Source organism: Mauremys mutica, unplaced genomic scaffold (genome assembly GCF_020497125.1).
Source record: "Mauremys mutica isolate MM-2020 ecotype Southern unplaced genomic scaffold, ASM2049712v1 Super-Scaffold_100270, whole genome shotgun sequence".
In the NCBI taxonomy this organism is placed as follows: Eukaryota; Metazoa; Chordata; order Testudines; family Geoemydidae; genus Mauremys; species Mauremys mutica.
The window spans coordinates 340,362-360,359 of NW_025423299.1; the positions used below are offsets into that span (position 1 = coordinate 340,362).

General features: G+C 56.0%; 3 non-coding genes across 3 annotated transcripts; 1 reads left to right on the forward strand and 2 right to left on the reverse strand.

Annotated features, from left to right (window-relative positions):
* Positions 1-367: 367 nt before the first annotated feature.
* TRNAI-AAU lies at positions 368-441 on the forward strand. Its single transcript has one exon. It is a non-coding gene; the product is annotated as a tRNA-Ile (tRNA).
* An 11,141-nt stretch (positions 442-11,582) lies between these two features.
* Positions 11,583-11,664, reverse strand: TRNAS-AGA. The gene has a single exon. It is a non-coding gene; the product is annotated as a tRNA-Ser (tRNA).
* Positions 11,665-16,793: 5,129 nt separating this feature from the next.
* TRNAR-UCG lies at positions 16,794-16,866 on the reverse strand. Its single transcript has one exon. It is a non-coding gene; the product is annotated as a tRNA-Arg (tRNA).
* Positions 16,867-19,998: the final 3,132 nt, after the last annotated feature.

Below are 19,998 nucleotides of genomic sequence, written 5' to 3' on the forward strand. Positions count from 1 at the left end.
AGCCTCCCAGTCAGCGCAAGGGGGAGAAGGGCCGGGGAGGAAGAGATTTGTGCTCCGCTAAGGCTGGCTTTTTGGGAGGCCAAGCGGGGAGAGGGATGGAGGCCACTGGAGGAGCTGAGCCGGCTGACTGTCCATGGCTTCTAAAAGAAGGGCAAGAGAAAGCCCCGCGGGTGCCTTGGCGCTGGAGAATGCGGGCATTGATCCCGCTGCCTCTCATATGCGAAGCGAGCGCTCTACCACTTGAGCTAATTCTCCTACCTTGGAGAGCTACCTCTTGATCCATCCATTCGATAATGGAGGCCACATCGTTCCTCGCGCCAGCCAGTGACTCCTTCCAAAAGGGTCAGGCCAGGGAAGGCTTCCCATCGGCCAGCTAGCTCAGCTGGTTAGAGCGTGGTGCTAATAACACCAAGGTCATGGGTTCAAGCCCTATGCTGGCCACTCCGGGAGGAAGAGGGTGGCTTCTGCTCTTTTGGCTGACTGCTAGGGGTGGAGCGGGGCCTGGAGCGGGCAAGAGCCCTGCTGGGCGCAGGCGCCAGGCAGGACCAAGCTCCTGACACCTCCTTGGGCTCCCCTCCCTGGGCTCCTCGCTCCACCTGCTGCCTGAAAGGAACTTGGGCCCGGGGAGGAGACGGGTGAGCATGGCCAGCTGCCTTCCAGGCTCATAGGAGGCCAGGCTTGAGCTGCCCGCCCACGAAGCCAAAATCGCAGGCCTGGCGGCTCGCCCCCAGTGTCCACAGAGGGTTGACCTGATGGCCCGAATTCTTGCCGGCCGCCAGCTCCACCCAAATGGACCCGACGCCGGATCACGCTCCCCAGCCCAAGCCACAGAGGAAGGCTTAATCCTCGGCACCCCAACCTAGGGGAGAGGCTTCACACTCCGCCGGCGCAGGGTGACCTTTGGGACTTCCCTGGACACCATCCTCCCACCGCCCACAGCCAGACCCCCCAATCCCACCCCTCCGACAGGAAGGAGCAGGAGGACCACTCCGCCCAGGGGCACCACCACTCGAAGTCAGCTTCACTTGCTTTCTCTTCTACCCCTTTCCTCCCAAGTTATGCGCGCCTCACGGGAGCCGGCCCTGGGAAGACGCAGGCACCGCACTCTGACTGGCGCAAGCCAAACGCCCACACCGAGAGTTTAGCACGGGCTCTTGAGGCACTGGAGGAACCCCATGCAGACGCACTGACGGAGCTAAGCTTTACGGCCAAGGGCCCTACCTGTGCAGAAAGCCAACTTGCTTGTGAAAAAGACTCCTCTTTCGGCTCCCCTTCCAAACTTCCAAATGCCTCCCAATGGGAAAACACACACACTGAAACACCCAAACGGTCCTAACGCTGGGGCCAGGCGAAAAAGAAAAGCAAGGAAAAGATTTCTAAATGGCCACCCTGCCAGAGTCGTACAGCTCCGCAAGTGAAACCCGTGGGAGGGACATTACACAGAAAAGGGGAATGGAAAGCTGCCCAAATTGAGATGCTGTGGAAAGCTACAGCCCCATCGCTACTCCTACTCTGCACACTTCTTGCAACAGCTGATGAACGGCCAGGTGCTTTTCGCATCCAAGCCCACACCAGGGGAAGACCTTGAGAAGCTTCCCGTGGCTTGCCTGGTTCAGCTGGTCAGAGTGCGGCACTCGTGGAGGCCAGGGGCACCAACTTATATGGGCTCCTGGGGCTAAAGCCCCAGGAATATTCACAGTCAGGGGCTCTGCTCCACCAATATTTGGAGCTAGGTTTCTCCCCTGCTTGGAGTGGCCCCCCGCCCCCGCCTCTCATCCCCCCCCCCGCCGCCGCCGCCAGGGCTCGAGCTTCCCCCCCCGCTCCCCGCCCTGGAGCTTCCCTGCCTGAACGTAAAGAGTGCGCAGCGCGCGTCTCTCTCCCTTGCTGCTGCTGCCGCCGCCGCCTAAGGGCTACAGCATAAGAGCAGTGCAAGCTGCTGGTGCTGTAGCACCTCAGGAGGGGAGGGGGCCGTGCCGTGCCTGGCAGCCCTCCCCTCCCCTGCCCCTACCTGGAGGAGACGCGAAGGGACTTCCGGCCAGGAGACGGACATTACTCACCTTAGCAGCTGCTGGGGCTTCCGTGAATGTTTGTCCCTATGATTCCCCCCAGCCCCAGCCCCCGCCCCCACACCTGCCCTGTGCTGGGGAAGGGGGGGGCAGCCCCACCCCCTCCCACCGTCCCCCAGGGAAGCTGTGGTGAGGGGCAGCAGGCTGCAGCAGGGGTCAGGGAGGCAGGAAGCCACATGTGAAGGCAGTGCCCCTCCCCACCACAGGGCAGATGGGGGAGGGGGTTCATAGGCCTACCTGAGCAGCTGGGGCTTGGGTGTATTTTGTGCCAACTTGCCCTCCCTGTTCCCCCCCCCCAGCCACCACCCTGCAGCCCCCCCCCACTCCTGCCCCACGCTGGGGACGGGAAAGCCCCATCCCCTACCCCCAGTGAGGCGCAGCAGGCTGCACAGGGGAGGCAGGAAGCCACATGTGAAGGCAATGCCCCCTCCCCCAGCACCCACCAACCCACCCGCCACAGGAGGGATGGGAGAGGGAGGCTTCCTAGACCTGAGCAGCTGGGGCTTGGGTGAATATTATGACACCCTGTTCCCCACACCCCATAGCCACCACCCTGCAGACCCCACTTCTGCCCCATGCTGGGCAAGGGGCAGCCCCATCCCCCATCCCCAGTGAAGTTATGGTGAGGGGCAGCAACACGGAAGGCCACCTGTGATGGCAACCCCCCCCCCAGTACCCATCATAGGGGAGGGGAGTGAGCTTTCTGGACCTGAGGGGCCCTAGGAGCATGTGCAGTGACTGTGGTGCAGAGTGAGTGTGCTGCGGGGGGCAGGGGGGGAGAGGAGGGGTCCCTCCCCTGGATTTTGCTGCTGCCAGTGGTGGTGATGGGGAGTCCTCTCTGGCCCTAGCCCTGGGGCAGCCTGTCTGCACCCCAAGTTCCTCATCCTCAGCCCTGCCCCACCCCAAAGCCTGCACCCCCAGCACCGAGCATGCTCCTGCACTGTGAACCCCTCATCCCCAGCCCCACCCCAGAACCCTCACCTGAGGGGAAAAACATGCAACTTAAATTTGGTGGTCAGTTTGGAGTATCATTGTATTTAGCACAATATTTGATTATTTTACACCCTTCAAAGTATGTAACTGGTCGTATGCAGGTGTTACGAAGTGGGAATGTGCTTAATGTTTTCTCTGAATACTGTGTGGGTGCCTCAGTTTCCCCAATGCATTTCTCAAGGCTCTAGATGGTGGGATAAGAGGGTGTGATTGTTGTAGAGCCTTAGGGGGCCAGTGTGATGCTGTCTGCACAGAGAATGGCCGAAACCCTGTCTCCAGGCAACTGATGGCCTGGGCCCCTCCCCTGCAAAGGTGCCAGCTGAAGGTGTTGGAGACAAAGAGATCAGGTGACCTCCTGGCCCGGGAAAGGAACTGAGCAGAGAGGAGTGGGGACTGGAGGGGGTTTCAGTCTGACGCTGGCTGGGGACCAGGCGTGAAGTGCAGACAAGGGGGGTCTGGCTCACTGCCCCCAGAATGGACCCGGCCGAGGTGTCCGGTTCACTGTACCTACAAGCTCTGTTTTAGACCCTGTTCCTGTCATCGAATAAACCGCTGTGTTACTGGCTGGCTGAGAGTCACGTCTGACTTCGCAGTGGGGGGGCAGGACCCTGTGGCTTCCCCAGGACCCCGCTGGGGCGGGCTCACTGTGGGAAGGGCATGGAGGGGCAGAGGATGCTGAATGCTCCAAGGAGAGACCCAGGAGGTGAAGCCGTATGAGCTTCTTGCCCTGCAGACAGGCTGCTCCAAGGGAGAGGAGGCTCCCCAAAGTCCTGATTGGCTTGGTGGGGAGCAGCTCCAGAGCATCGCCCAGGGACTCCGTGACACCCGGTACCCACCACAGGGGAGGCGAGTGGGCTTTCTGGACCTGAGAGAGTCCCTAGGAGCATGTGCAGTGACTGTGGTGCAGAGTGAGTGTGCTGCGGGGGGTGGGGAGGATGGGTCCCTCCCCTGGAGCTTGCGGCTGCCGGTAACGGGGACGGGTAGTCCTCTCTGGCCCTAGCCCTGGGGCAGCCTGTCTGCATCCCAAGTTCCTTATCCCCAGCTCTGCACCCCCAGCACCCCAGCCCTGAGCACCCTCCTGCACTGTGAACCCCTCATCCCCAGCCCCACCCCAGAGCCCTCACCTGAGGGGAAAAACATGCAACTTAAATTTGGTGGTCAGTTTGGAGTATCATTTTGTTTAGCACAATACTTGACTATTTTACACCCCTTTAAAGTGTATAACTAGTCGTATACAGGTGTTACAAAGTGGGGCTGTTCTTAATGTTTTCTCTGAATACTGTGTGGGTGCCTCAGTTTCCCCTGTGCATTTCTCAAGGATCTAGATGGTGGGAAAGGGGGTGTGATTGTTGTAGAGCCCTAGAGGGCCAGTGTGATGCCATCTGCACAGAGAATGGCCGCAACCCTGTCTCCTGGTGGCCTGGGACGCTCTCCTGCAAGGTGCCAACTGAAGGTGTTGGAGAACAGAGAGATCGGGTGGCCTCCTAATGCCTGGAAAAGAGACAAAAGCCAGAGGAGGGAGTGTCAGTGCCTGTGCGGATTTCCGGGAAGCGCATGGTGTGGAAGGGGATGCTGTGATGCTTTGGAACTACTCCATACAAAGCCAGTCAGGACTCTGGGGGAGCCTCCTCTCTCTGAGCAGACTGTCTCCAGGGCAAGAAGCTCACACCTTCCTGGGTCTGACCTCGGAGCATTCAGCCCTTCCACACTGTGTGCCTTACGCAGCGAGTCTGCACAGGCAGGTCCTGGGGGCAACCAGAGGTCCCTGCACCCCAACTCTGCAGTCAGATGTGACTCTCAGCCAGACAGTAAAACAGAAGGTTTATTAGACAACAGGATCACAGTCTAAAACAGAGCTTGTAGGTACAGAAAACAGGACCCCTCAGTCAGGTCCATCTTGAGGGGTGGGGAGCCCAGACCCAAGTTCTGGGCCTCTCCCGATTTCCCCAGCCAGCTCCATAGAATCATAGAATTCAAGATCAGAAGGGACCATTATGATCATCTAGTCTGACCTCCTGCAAGATGCAGGCCACATAAGCCAATCCACCCACTCCTGAACTAATTCTCTCCCTTGACTCTGCTGTTGAATGCTCCAAATCGTGATTTAGAGACTTCAAGTAGCAGATAATCCACCAGCAAGCGACCCCTGCCCCATGCTTCGGAGGAAGGCGAAAAACCTCCAGGGCCACTGCCAATCTACCCTGGAGGAAAATTCCTTCCCGACCCCAAATATGGCGATCAGCTGAACCCCGAGCATGCGGGCAAGACTCTCCAGCCAGACCCTCTGGAAAGGGCTAACAATATCCCAACATTCACCCTTTGTACTAATTACCAGTGGCACGGTATTGACCTATTGACTAAACCCGTTATCCTATCGTACCATCCCCTCCATAAACTTATCCAGCTTAATCTTAAAGTCATGGAGGTCCTTTGCCCCCACTATTTCCCTCGGTAGGCTGTTCCAGAATTGCACTCCTCTGATGGTTAGAAACCTTCGTCTAATTTCAAGCCTAAATTTCCTAACTGACAATTTATATCCGTTTGTCCTCGTGTTCACATTAGCACTGAGCTGAAATAATTCCTCCAAACTGACACTCCCTCATCTGGCCTTTGTGTCTCTTCCGGACAAGAAGGCCACCTGATCTCTTTGTCCCCAACACCGTCAGTTGGCACTTTGCAGGGGAAACTGAGGCACCCACACAGTATTCAGAGAAAACATTAAGAACATTCCCACTTTGTCACAACAGGTGCAACAAAATTTAATACCGTATATTGAAGCAGGCAAGTGCTGCTTCTGACTTTCCACTTTTAATTGACCCTTGTAATCTTGTGGTGCTGACACATTGTAGCTTCATTTTATATCAGCTTACAGGGTGAGAGCGGGGGGGGGACCACCATTTTGGGCCCCACCAAAAATTATACGAACCTGCCGCCTATGCTACCCACAGCCCCCTGCCAGTCCAGCCCTACCCACCCCCAGGTTTGATGGTGCCCCTCACTCTGGACCCGCAGCCCCCTACCAACCCAGTCTTGCCCCCACCCAAGCTTTGATGGTGCCTCTCACTCTCGACCCGCAGCACCCTTCCAGCCGAGCCCTGCCCCCCACAGCTCTGCCAGTGCCCCTCACTCCTGACCCGCAGCCCCTGCCAGCCCAGCCCTGCCCCCCACAGCTCTGCCGGTGCCCCTCACTCCTGACCCACAGCCCCTGCCAGCCCAGCCCTGCCCCCCACAGCTCTGCCGGTGCCCTTCACTCCTGACCCGCAGCCCCTGCCAGCCCAGCCCTGCCCCCCACAGCTCTGCCGGTGCCCCTCACTCCCGACCCGCAGCCCCTGCCAGCCCAGCCCTGCCCCCCCAAGCTATGTTCAAGAATCTGAGAAAAGGTGCAAATCTGAGATTTTGTTAGCATTTTATAATTAGAGAGACGGGAAAATCTCAGGGCATATTCAATTAGAAATAGACAACTAGAGAGAAGTGGGACAAACGTTTAGGGTATTTTATATCAACCTTTGAGATTTGCAGAGAAAACCTTCTGGCAAACAGAGGCTACAGGCACCATGCCTGCCCACCCTGGCTAATAGCCACTGATGGACCTGTCCTCTATTAATTTATCTAGTTCTCTTTTTGAACCCAGTTATAGTCTTGGCCTTCACAACAGCCTCTGGCAAGGAGTTCCACAGGTTAACTATGCAACTGCCCTGAGTTTACCCCCCCCCCCGGGTTGTATATGGAAAAGAGGATGAGGATGAGGAGAGCCATGATGTGTCTGTCACTGGCTGGTGCCTCAGTTTCCTCTAGGCAGCAGTGCTGCGGGCTCCTTTGGTCAGTGTCCATGCACCTGTGTCGGGGGAAGGGGGAGTAGAGGCTCATGCTCCCCAGCCCCACACCCCTCCCCCAGCAGCTGGGGAATCCAGGCCAAATGTAACCCTGGTAGCTAGGCAGGGATTAGCCTGGGCTGGGGTAGGGCTGGGGAGGAATTGCGGGGGAGACAGATGCACCCGCTGTGAGGGGAGATCCTCCCATTCCCTGCCAACCCCCCTCACTCCTTGCAGCACGGCGCCCCCTAGCACTTCTTTCTCTGTCGTGGGGGTGTCTGCTGCCTGCCTCTCCCTTAGCATCATCTCTCCCCACCCTGGGGCACTGACGTCGCCCGTCCTATGCAAACAGGCAGGCCCTGGTGTGCCCCATGGCACTGCCCTGCAATTGGGGAGGGGGCAGCTGTTGGATGGAGCCATATTGAAATATGGGGGTGGGCAAGGCTGGGGACCAGGACTCCTGGGTTCTCCCCGCAACTCTGGGAGGAGAGTGGAGGTTAGGGAGTAGAGTGGGGGAGGGGCCTTTAGAATTTCAGGAGCTGTCTCTCCTAAGTGAGTTATTGGTGGACCCAATATGACAGGAAGAGAGTGCTAGAGGGGGTGCTGGGCAGTGACAGGCGGGTATAGAGGATGAAAACTCTTCTGTGCAGCTGAGGGAGGGCAGTACCAGGGAAGGGGCATCTGTGAAAGTGGCCAGGTGGAAGGGAGTTGGGGGCCCAGGAGGAGCTGGGCTTTGGCCATGGTGGGTGTTCAGAAAATGCACATTAACAACTCTAGGGTAGCTTGATGGGCAGAGGGTGATTGGAGGAAGGGCCCATCTCTCTGGTCCTCCAGGCCAGGGAAGAATGATGGGGTTGGAGTCTTGTTCCTCACATTCGCAGTGCGAGTACAGAAGGGGCTGGAGCTCCAACCAGGGAGGGCATTACTGGTGGGCTTTGTGCTCCATGGTACTGGTTACGGCTATATCAGTGTGAATGGTCCCCAATTAAGGCATGAAAGGAAAGTTCTATGAAGGAACTGGCTCCCTTCTTCTAGACCGCATGGTGTTTGGTGTCGGGGGGGATTTCAATTGTTGCACCGTCCTGAGGACTGCTGGTCCTGTTTTCCCGACCGTCAGAGGAAACTCTTCTATGATGAGCACTACCTGGCGCAGGTCTGTAGTGAGGTTGGCTTAGAGGACGTGTTCCTCCTATTCCTCTGACCCGAGCTCACACCACCCGCAGAGGGGATACACCTTTCTGCAGGGACAGGCCAGGAGTCGCACTGACCGGATTTCCGTGAAGGAGAGCACGTCGACAGCCCAGTGCAGGGTGTGCCAATGGACTGTTCGGATCACGCAGCTCTCACCGTGTGCTCAATGTGGGCAATTCCCTGACCCAGGGCAGAGGACATTGGAAGCTGAACATCCAGAGCTTGCAAGATAAAGGAGCAGGGGGGCGAGGCCTGGAGGTGTTGGCAGAACGGGAAAGCATCAGAGGGTTCTGTGGTTACCAGGGGGATTGGTGGGAATCGGTGAGAGAGGAGTTGGCGGCTTTGTTCCAGCGGTCAGGGAAACACCACAACATTAAAGAAACCAACAGTGCAAAGTCCTGCAGCGTCACCTGTGGGATTTCCACAAGAGCATCCAGGCAGGGGAGCCAGTCAGCGTGTGACTGTTCGACCGGATCAAGCGACAGCTGCCCGAGTTCCAGGAGATGAGGCTGCAGTTGGCTGATATGAGCAGGAGCATCGAGTGAAGGGAGGAGCAGACTCCCCTGACATTTTTGCAGCCTGCAGGGAATGGAGACAAAGCAGGGGGATGCAGGGACTCAGGGCAGGCCCCACGGATCTGGTAGTGGAGGACCACAGTCACTGGAGGAGAAGAGAGAGACCCGCGAGAGGAAGCTGATGGTGGGAAGCAATAAGTGCAGAGTGCAAACCAGCCAAGAGTCACAGGGGTCTAGAAAACAAAACAGCAGCAGGTCCCATGGTGTAATGGGCCCCACTCAAGACTTTGAATCCTGGAATCTGAGTTCAAATCTCAGTGGGACCTTGTGGCGATACGTTGCTTTGCTACAAAGCCCTGGAACTCAATGTGTTTGGCTACCTTCTCTCAGGGTCAACTAGAGTGAGGTTTTTTCCTTCCTGCTGGGTGACTGATCCCCACTGGAGATGGGTCTTTGGTCTGGCTGGTTCAATGGGCTGGCGGCTATAGCTTGGGGTCCTAGAACTTAACAGTCTGGCTAGAGATTCCTGTGGATTGACCATATGGTTGTTTCTTGCTGCTTCACCTGATGTCCATAACTTTGGTCCTTGCAGCTGCCACACTCTTCCTCTTGCCCACATGGCACTTGAAGGAAGGAGTTCCAGGGCCAGGCTTCATAGTCAGGGCTAGGCAGGAGGGAGGAAGAGTCCCAGGCTGGAGCCCAACACACCTCTCCTCCTCTGGGCACCTGGGGTGTTGTTCCCCCCTGTTCAGGCACCCCTGGGGCCCTGCACTTCACACAGCTCTCCCTGATTTCAGCTGTTAGTGAGGGAGCCTCACTGCTAGCGCAGACTGGGCAGTTTCTTGTATGAGAGACACTGTCCCAAAGCAGGACTAATGCTTAGTTGGTCTGCAGCAAGACTCTACATTGAGTCTTAATCAGCTCTGTTATTACACAGGGAAGAACAAAAGGGTCAAATGGGGCCTGGAACCCTTAAGAAAAATCCACCTCACCAAGTACCAACACTTGTCGCTACCCGCTCTCAGCTCCACTGAGAATGTTTTGGGGTCACTCCTCGCCTGTATCAATCTAGGGGTTTTGGAGAATCACATTTAACAGGTGCTTGAGTGACGGTACTTATAGGGCAGTGCTGAGAGGAGCTATGCTGAGGTTGTGAGTTCAAACCTCACCTGGAGCCCTGGTTTTCATTAGCCAAGTGGCATCACCCCCTCATTTGGCCTGCGGAATGTAGAATTCCAGACCTGGGGACCCTCAGGAGGGGGCTAATAAAAATGCCCCCTTCACTTATTACCTCCTCTCCAGGTCAGAATCTACAATCCTTTCTCCCCCCCAGCCCCTGTGCCAGGATCCCTCAAGCAGAGCCTGGAGTCCTGCCCAGGGCGTCTGTACTATTGACAAACACTAAGTGACAGGGACAAAACACTCAAATCCCGCCTGGTGCGGGGAGCCAGGTTTGCTCTTCAAATTCTGTCGTTGGTACATTCCCAGGTCTGGGAATGTCCCACAACAGCATTTAATGGGAAGCTGCCTTTAGAACAGTTACACTGCACAGAGCTCCTGCGGAGGAAGGGTGGGAATTAGTAACATTTTGAGGATCGTTTGGGAAATGAGCCTTTGCTGACAAGGTTTGGCTCTGTTCATATTTCGCCTTCAGGTGTTATGTTGAGGGATCTTTAGTATATTTTTGGGAGGTTAATAACTATCTCCTCAACTTTATTTACTCAACTTAAAAATTGGTGTCACTTGATTTTTGCATCTCCCTGTGAAAATACAACTGACACGTGTGGCTTTCTACAGGGGGTCAAGATGTTAAAGTTAAGGAATTCAGTCTCTGTACTTCTGGGGGGGTGGGTTGCTTTTTTACAGCTGCCTCAGGGCCAGGCACACCGGGCTGTTAGCTGCACCCACTGTCCTTGCCAGGGGCCCCTGCTGAACCCTGGGCGGCTGCACTGCAGTGCTGGGGTGACTCTGCAGGTGGAGAAGCTGCTGTGGAGCAATGTAGAGCAGGTGCAGGAAGGAGACGAGGTCACTATTCTCATTCTGAACTGCACAGTTTTCCAAATTTGGGACTAGATTCATAGATTCATAGACTTAAGGTCAGAAGGGACCATTATGATCATCTAGTCTGACCTCCTGCACAATGCAGGCCACAGAATCTCACGCACCCACTCCTGTAACAAACCCCTAACCTATATCTGAGTTATTGAAGTCCTCAAATTGTGGCTTAAAGACCTCAAGGTGCAGGGAATCCTCCAGCAAGTGACCCGTGCCCCACGCTGCAGAGGAAGGCGAATGTCTGAGAACAATTCTAGGGGAAGGTGAATGCAGAGCAATGACACTGGAGATGCCCAGACCTCCAATAGGGGCAATGTGGAAATTAATAATGGGAAGATCATTTGTGAAATTAGTCATCACTGACAAGATTTGTCTCTGTTCCTATTTCACGCTATGGTGTTAGTTAGAGGAATCAGTACAGATTTTTACTATATTAATTAAACACTTAATTTTATGTAATCAAGCCAAAAACTTAGTATCACTTATTTTTTCTCTGTCCTAGCAAGAATGAATTGAATTTTGTGACTTTCTGGAAAGTGCAGCGAGATTAAATGTGGGAAATTCAGTCTCTGTGTTTGTGAGCTGATGTTTTCCTCTCACAGGTCAGTGCCTGCATTGAAATACCCAGAGGGATCTAAGGGCTGGTGTACGCTGGGCACTGAACTGGCAAAGCGATGTCTCCCAGGGTGTGACCCCCCACACAAACTCATAGAGTTAAGGTGACCTAATCCCAGGTTAGTTAGTGCTAAAGAAAAGGAAGAATTGTTCTGTCCATGCAGCTATTAGAGGGATGGGAAAATCCCTCCAGTCACTGTCTACTCCAAAGTGCTATAGCAGTGCCACAGCAGCATTTTAAGTGTAGACAGAGTGAAATTAGATTTATCTCCAGTTCGCACTGTGGATGCTCAGGCACTAAGACTGCAATAATAACAACAGCAGCACAGTGCTTGCGTAGTTGGCAGGATTTGAACCTGCACAGGGAGACCCCAATGGATTTCTAGTCCATCGCCTTAACCACTCGACCACAACTACTTAATATGCGCCCATTTCACTGCATGATGATTTTGTTCTCACTGAATTGTCACTTCAAATTGTTTGCTCAGACCAGCTTCCCCAGCACACTCACGGCTGCGCATCAGTGTAAGTGTGTCCTTGGGTGAACAGCGAGAATTCCTGCCCATTTCCCTTCCGGCTGGAGCAGCATGAGAGTGTGTTTGTGTGAACGACATTGCTGTAGATTGTTGTTCATTCCCCACTCTGACAATTCAGACAGTCCCTTTCCCATTCAAATCTCCAGCACATCGTTCCAATAGCAGGGGGCAGGATTTCTCTGGGGCACTGAGGGCTGGTGCGTGAACTCAGCCTTGCATTCCACCCTTGATGTTTCATGGACTAACAACAGCAGCAGAAAGAAAGAGCTGAGCCAATATCTCCCTGGCAGGGATGCAGGTGCCACGTCCCCTCTGTCTGACCATCGCCATTGCAGGAGAGAAGGGTTCACTGGAATCGAATGCCCTGGCTCAGAACAGAGACACAGGGAGGTTTTGCTGTTTATGGATCTGTGCAAAGGAAATTGTGTCTCTGTGTGAAACTGAGGTCAGAAATTAAACGTCCACATGGTGGCCCAATGCTCTATGGAATGTGGGTGAAGGACTCGGGCTGAGAAATGATTTAACAGGGGTTTGTTTCAATTTATTGCCCTGATTAAAATCTATGGCTAAAAGGCAGCCACTGTTGTTAGTACTTGTACCTGTGTAGGGACACCCCAGTGGGTGTCAAGTCCATTGCCTTCACCAGGGGCAGTCGATTATTTTATCAAGGTACAAATTTCTTGGTCAAGGCCTGGACTCCAGAGAAAACAATGCATGGCTGATAAGAAGAAGTACATCAAAAGATTTTGCAGCCACCATGGGCATAACTATGATGTGTCGTGTTGCACTCTTTATACCTGGCGCCACCTCCTTTCCCTTTAGCCTTGTAGTTGACTAAGGGCAAAGCTGAACATCTCCTCAGATACCAGGGAGTGTTTATGTCCATTCCTGCGAGCTACACAGGGGTTGGATGTTGCTGCTTTCAGTCCTCTGGCTCTGCCGGGATAAGGAACAATTCAGGCTGTCACTGAACTGAAGGAGGAAGATCAGTTTTTGACAGGGAGAGGGACGCCTCCTCTTAAAGGTGTTTGTCTGGCTGGCAGTCCTGGTTCCCAGGTCTCGCCCGTGGGGCTCCAGCAGTTTTGGGACCAGGTCACTCCCTTGGCCCCACCTGCCACTCCCAGGCGCTCCCCTCCAGGGGCCATATCAGTGCAGCGGAGCTGAGCAGCATCTGCCTGCTCGCTCCAGTGGCTGCCGGCCCCTCTCCATGGCAGGGCAGGGTGGGGCTGTGCCTCCGCGCGCTGCCCCTGCCTGATCACCCCTGTGGCCAATGGGATGCTGTGGGGGTGATGCCTGGGGGCAGCAGCACACGGAGGCCCCCCAGCCCACTCCGCCTTGGAGCCTCCGGTAAGTGCTGCATCCCTGACCCCCTTCCTGAGCCTGCACCCCCACCTCCTCCTCATATACTCACTCCCACCCCCAAACTCCCTCCCAGAGCCTGCACCCCCTCCCTCCCCACCCCTAGCCCTCAAACTCCCTCCCAGAGCCTGCACCCCCTCCCTCCCCACCCCCAGCCCCCAAACTCCCTCCCAGACCCTGCACCCCTCCTGAACGCCAATCCCCAGCCCCAACCCAGGGCCTGCACCCTAGACCTCCTCCCCCCACCCAAACTCCCTCCCAGAGCCTTAGGCAGGTGGAGGGTGGAGTTTTGGGGGGGCGGGTTCTGGGTGGTATGAGTGACATTATTGGCCCACTGGGAGGACTGGAGGACTGGCACTGGCCCTAAGGTAAATTGTGGTTGAGACCCTGCTTTAAGGGATTGGAGCAATGCTGGAGAGACTGACGGGCAGGGAGCTGGGGAGCTGTGTGCTCCAGGGAGAGTTGTTGTTGTGCTCTGGTGACACAGAGCGGGGGTGGGGAGTTTGTAAGCTGTGGTGTTTGTACAGAGATAAAGTTTACTAACCCCCAGGTTAAAAACTGTTCCTGTTCTGGGCTATACAGGACACTCTCTGTTGTGAGTGTAGTCAGTGAGTGAATGTTTCCCTGCAGGGTAATAGGTTCCTACTTCCAAGCCAAATGATTCCCTTTAAAAACTTTTTCGAATGAAAATCAATTTCCAGACCCATCTCCAGTATGTTCAGGAGTTCGCTGAATGGGGGCAGGGGGCTTGAAATCAATTTAAACACTCAGCATTTTCCTGTGCAAATGAATAAAGACCTAGCAGAGCTGTCCAGCAGCTGAAATCAGTTCCAGTCCTCGGCGTCTCTAAGAGGGACACTCGGTAGCTGAGACAGGTGGGACACCTCTGTGGTGAAAAAATGCTGGATTCAATGAAAGCTGAGCCCATAGGAGGGGAAGGTGAACGGCAGCACCACACAGGGTCATAACACTCAGACACGGGGCTTCACTGTCACTGCCCCTGTGTTTTCCATCATTTCTATCCTAAGGAACACACCCTCCCCCTCCCCCACACACTGTCACACACAACCTTCTCCCCTTGAGCCCCATCCCACCCCTACCCCTCTCCCCCCACACGCCATGGGACACAGCCTCTCGGTGACTCACCCAGATGGGGGCTTGTCTCTGCATCTCCCCAACAGGGGAGCAGAGAGCCGAAAGGGCCACAGGAGACCAATGGAGCTAGGCAGGGATAGAAAAGACTTCCCTTCCCTTCCCAAGAGTCCCGTTAATCTCACCCATGAGACATTCCAGCACCGGGTGGGCTCAAAGCACCAACCTTCCCCTCAGCAACGGAAGGGGGAACCAGCTCTATCACATGGAAGGAGGCTCCCCACCTCTGCTGCTGCCATTCTGCAGCCTTTAATATGGATTTGTTTTAGCTAATGCACCACCCCCCCAACTCTGCTAATCCATCCATGAAACATGGAGACAAGCCCTTGGAAACAGGGTCTAGTGGTGCAATGGGTTAGTGCCCAGTACTTACAGAGCAGTGCTGTGTGGAGTCATGCTGAACTTGTGAGTTTAAACCTCAGCTACAGCACTAATTTCCTTTAAGCAAATGGCTTCTGCCAATCATTTTGCCCTGCAGAAAATACAGTCGCAGCTCAGAAGACACCAAGGTCCCCTTGCTTTACAGAGAGCAGGGCAGATTCCACAGATCTACCAGGCTCTGCTCTCCACCAGCCACCTGTGTCAGGAGGGGTCAGGCAGAGCCCAGAGCACTGCCCCCGACTCCCCCTCAATCTTTGCTCCCCAAACCACCTGTGTGCTCACCCTCTTCGCTGTGAGACTCAAACCCTGCCTGGCTTTCTGTATGTTGGGTTTTTGTTGTCTGTCGTGTTGATGTGCATGTGGGTCCTGTGTGATTTTTGTGGATGCCATATAGTTTTGTGTGTGTGTGTGTGTGACTTTTGCATGCAGATTGTTTTTTGCTAAGTATTCTTTTGGTATGTGGTTTTTGTGCTTTCTTGTTGTGGGCTTTTGCTGTATTTTTTGGTGTGGATTTGTTCTTTCTATGTTTTGTGTGGCTTTCCCTTATGTGTCTATGGCTCTGTGTGGGTTTGGTTGTTTATGTCTGTGTGGGCCTGTGCAGTCTGTGATGTTCTCTTTCTCTCTGTTTGTATCTTCATGTGTAAATTCACTGGAACTTTTCAAACTCTCCACAGCTTTGCCAATTTTCACCAGGAATTTTACTCATTAACAAATTCTCACTTGTTCCCTACCAGTCGGTGACCATTGTCCCAGGGGCCTGTCAGTCTCAGGGTCCTGATTTCCCATTGGCCCTTCCCCCTTCTATTGGGACTGGGAACTAGCCAACCAAAAAACCCCACTCAGTTTTAGTAAAGGGCCAACAGTCCCCTTACATAAGCTGACCGTGTGAGAAAGGAAGAGCTCAGTGGTTTGAGTATTGGCCGGCTAAACCCAGGTTTGTGAGCTTTGTCCCTGAGGGGGCCATTTAGGGATCTGGGACAAAACTCTGTCTGTAGATTGGCCCTGCTTTGAGCAGGGGGTTGGACTAGATACCTCCTGAGGTCCCTTCCAACCCTGGTATTCTATGATAGGGTCACCAATGGTCAGAGAAACTAGCACAGGCTGGGCCCATGGTGTAATGGTTGGCATGCTGAAATCTTAGTGGGACCTTGTGGTAAATCCCTGGAGAGCCAAGTGCTTTCCTGTCTCCAGCTGTATAAGAATGAGTTGTTTACCTTATGCTGAGTGACTCATACCCAGTGGAGCCAGGTTTTGGTTGGAATGGGGTCTAGAAGTGACTATGGTTTGACTGGGTGTTTGGGATTTCTGACGCCCGCAAGTTTGGCCCTTGTGCTTTCTACCACACTCTTCCTCTTGCCCACATGGTGCTTGAAGAAAGGCGTGTCAGGGCCAGGTTTCATAGTCAGGGAAAGGCAGGAGGGAGGAAGAGTCCCAGGCTGGAGCCCAGCACATCTCTCCTCTTCTGGGCACCTAGAACAGAGGCAGCTGGTGCTGACAGCTCCAAGGGAAGGCTTAAAAGCCACAGAGCAACCAAGGGCAGGGCAAGAGGAGGGGAGAACCATGCCTATGCGAGGCCAGCAGACAGCCACAGAGATGCCCAGACAGGCTGCTTCCTGCTCCCTGGCATGCTGAACACCCACTGAAAACCACCCACAGCCAGCTGCTGATGTGGCCAACATGAGAAGATGGTAGGAAAGCAGGGCCAGCCCCCCTGGTGGGGCCTCTTACCGTTCCCACTCACTGTGCTGACTTTGGCAGTGGGGCAGGAGATTTTACCCCAAGAGGATTTTCCCCAGCTGGCGAGAAGCAGAGAAACACCCAGGCTCCCAAGGCGCTATGTAGCAAGTACCGTCCAGCACAGGGACAGGTGCACACTTGGAAGAGGGAAACTGCTCCACACTCCAGCCCGGGCAGCCACCCATTTTCTTTGGCAAGTCAGGAAGGGCAAAGGTGAGACTGGAAGCACCTGGGGCTCATGCCCCAGCCTTTGTGACACCCCCCCCCCAACTCCTTCCCGGGGCTCTAGCTGAAGCCAGAGCATTGGCCTGAGCGGCCAAGAAGAGGTTCCAGCCCTGAAGGGAGCAGGACTTGCAGCACAAAGGTAAAACTGCACAAGCACAACCACGAAGGGACTCGAACCCTCAATCACCTGATCCGAAGTCAGACGCCTTATCCGTTAGGCCACGTGGTCACAAGAACAAAACCTTTCCAAGCACTTATTTGGAAAAGGCAGACACTGTGTTTCTCAGGTCCTCTACTGAGGGGGGCCGAGACTCTCTGGGCACAAGAAGTCGAGTTCCCAGCGAGATGTGAGACAATTCTCTGGAGCCAGGTACAGGACTTGGCAGGGAGGCTCAGGCATGAGGGATTGGGGTGCAGCGGACAGACCGGCTATCTAGGTGTTTAGATTTGGTCTCACTGAGGAGGAGGAGGAATCCTGCTGACAGGCAGTGGCTGTGGAGAAAAAGTGGGATGTCCAGGCTGCTCAGGTCTCCTTCTTCCAGCTCCTCATCTGGCTGAGCTGCTCCACCGGCCTGGACAAGTCCTCTGCATGCACAGCAAATAGCCCAAGAGCCATTTCTGCCCAAACCTGTGCTGGGGGGGTGAGCTTTTGTCTTCCCTGTCCCATCCGCGCTAGAGCAGACCACTAGATTGAGAAAGACAGTCAACAACTATTAAGGCTAAGATTATATAAAGGGGGTCACAGAATTTGTGACTTTCAGAGATCTCAGTGACATTTTCCACCTCAGCCCTGGGGCAGCAAGACTGGAGCTGTCGGCCGGTGGGGGCCTCACAGCTATCAGCCACCAGTGTCGGAAGGGGCTCCCACAGGCCCATGCCACCACGGATGGACCCCACAGCTCCCAGCTGCTGTGAGTGGATCCCAGAGCTCCCAGCCACCACATGGGACAGGGGGACCCTGGAGCTCCCAGTGGGGTGACTGGGTTATAAAATCCAGTCAGCGGTGCTGCGGGGCTCAGGCAGGCTGGTCCCTACGTGTCCTAGGGCACCGCACTGTGCCCTGGAAGTGGCCAGTAGGTCCCCCCTGCTGCGCCGCTGACCAGGAGCCACCTGAGGTAAGTCTGCACCCCAACCCCTTGCCCCAGCCCTGAACCCCCCGAAACCCAGAGCCCCCTCTTGCACCCCAGAGCCCTCACCCCTCTGCACTTCAACCTCCTGCCCCAGCCCAGAGCTTCCTCCCACACCTGGAACCCCTCATCCCTGTCCTCACCCCAGAGCCATCACCACATCCTGGACCCCAACCCCCTGTCTCAACTCACAGCCCCCTCCTGCACTGCGAATCCCTCAGCCCCACACTGCAGCCTCCTCCTCCACCCCAAACCCCTCATCTCCCCACAGCTCCCACAGGCAGACCCTGGAGCTCCCAGCAGCCATGGGTGGCCGGGGAGCCCCCACAGCCCCACCCCACTGCCTATGGACCCTGCAGCTCCTACGAGTGGACCCCAGAGCTCCCAGCTGCTGCGGAGGGACCCAGGATTTCCCAACAGGCCTTGATGGCGGGAGGACCCTGCAGCCCCATGTCATTGCTAATAGACCCTGCAGCGCCGAAGCCCCTGGAGCTCCCGGCCGCCCCAGGCAGGAGAGGAGCCCCCAGCGCTCAGACACCGCAGGCAGAGCCCGGCGCTCCCAGTCACCGGGGGTGGGGGCGGTGAGGAGAAACCGCAGCCCCCGGCCATTGCAGGTGGCCCCGTAGCTCCCAGCCGCCGCGGGCGGACGCCAGAGCCCCCAGCTGCCATCGGGACCCCCCGGCCGCCCCGGGCAGGACCCGTCACCCCGCGACCGGCAGAAAACAGCCGCGCCCGGAAGCGCCTCGCACCCTGTGACCCCTCCCCCCGGCGCTGCGGCTTCTTGCCAGGCGGGAGGCGGCACCGCTGCTGCGGTCTCGGTTCCTCCGCCCGGCAGCGGGACCCGGCCCCGCACGGCCTCGCACCGCTTCTCGCGGGCGGCGCTGAGCTCTGAGCGCACAAGGCCCTGGCGGCTCCGCCCCGCATCGCTGTCAGACAATGTCACCAATGGGAGCTGAGCCTGTCAGAAACGTCAGTTGGGGAGGGCCCAATGGGAGACCAGCTTTCAGAGACCCGCCCCACACGAGGGCCAATGGGTGATTAGCTGTCAAAAAACACTAGGCAGGCCAAGGCACAAGCCAACCAGGAACCACCCCTCATCTCAAGCCCCCAAACAGCCCCCCCACCCCCCACCTGTCCTACTCCCCACAGCAGCAGCCAGCACCGGGTGGCTCGTGTCACACCCCACAGCAACCCCCATAGCAGAGTCTCAATTCCCCTCCCCCACCACTGCTCTTCATTAGGTAACAAAAACCTCGCCCAAACACCAAAAAAGAAAGGAGACACTTTCTGCTTCCTACAACCAAGCTTCTCCCACAGCCCCTTCCCCATGTCTGGCCACACGCTCCCAGCTCAGGGTGACCACACACCCCGTCGGGGCAGGCTCTGCTCAGCCCGGCTCCCCACAGCCTGCACTAAACATGTGGGTCCCAACCCCAAAACTTACTCATATTTTACCCCAATGGCCCCAAACTGCCGCTTTTAATATGCAAATAAGGTGCTGCCACACTCAGGCCACACCCGAGCTCTGCCGTGGAGCCACCCAGCAGAGAACCAGGTGATATTTAAATTAGCCAGGACGCCTCTCAGTCATTTCCCTCTGCTCCCAACAGGTGGCGCCGGAGAGCTCCGAGCTCGCTCAATTCCCTTTCTCCCGTCGGCTTCAGCCCCCCGGGTTACAAACGCACCAACCGGGGAGCAGGAGTGTGGGGCTGCTCCAGGGTGACCAGATGTCCCATGTTTAAAGGGACAGGCAGGTCCGGGAGGACTTTTTCTTATATAGGAGCCTATTACCCCCCCACCCCTGTCCCGTTTTCCACAGTTTCTTCAAGGTCACACTATGAGGCTGCTCTGCGGGGACGGACTTGCACACTTGGGAGCCATCAGCCGGATCTGCGTGCCTGGGAAGCTGCGTCCCTCCAGAGGCGCTTGGGAAGCCAAAGGGGCCGTGGGTGAGTTTGTGATGAGGTGAGTGTGAAGTGTGGAAGGGGGAGGGTGGCAAGAGGAGGTTTTGAGAGGAAGAAAGGTGCTGCTGAGCTGGTAGGGGAGGGCAAGGTCCCAGGCGGGTGTTGTGTGAGGAGCGGTGTAGGCCCGGAAAGGCGTCCTGCTGGGCAAGGGCAGGTGAGGAGGGCCAGGGCTTTTCCCAGGGCTGTTGCTGCGGCCAAAGCCTTTGGGAAGCAGAAGAGGGCCAGGGGTGTTGTTGGCTGCTGGGGCCCATGCGACGGTGTAGGTGTACG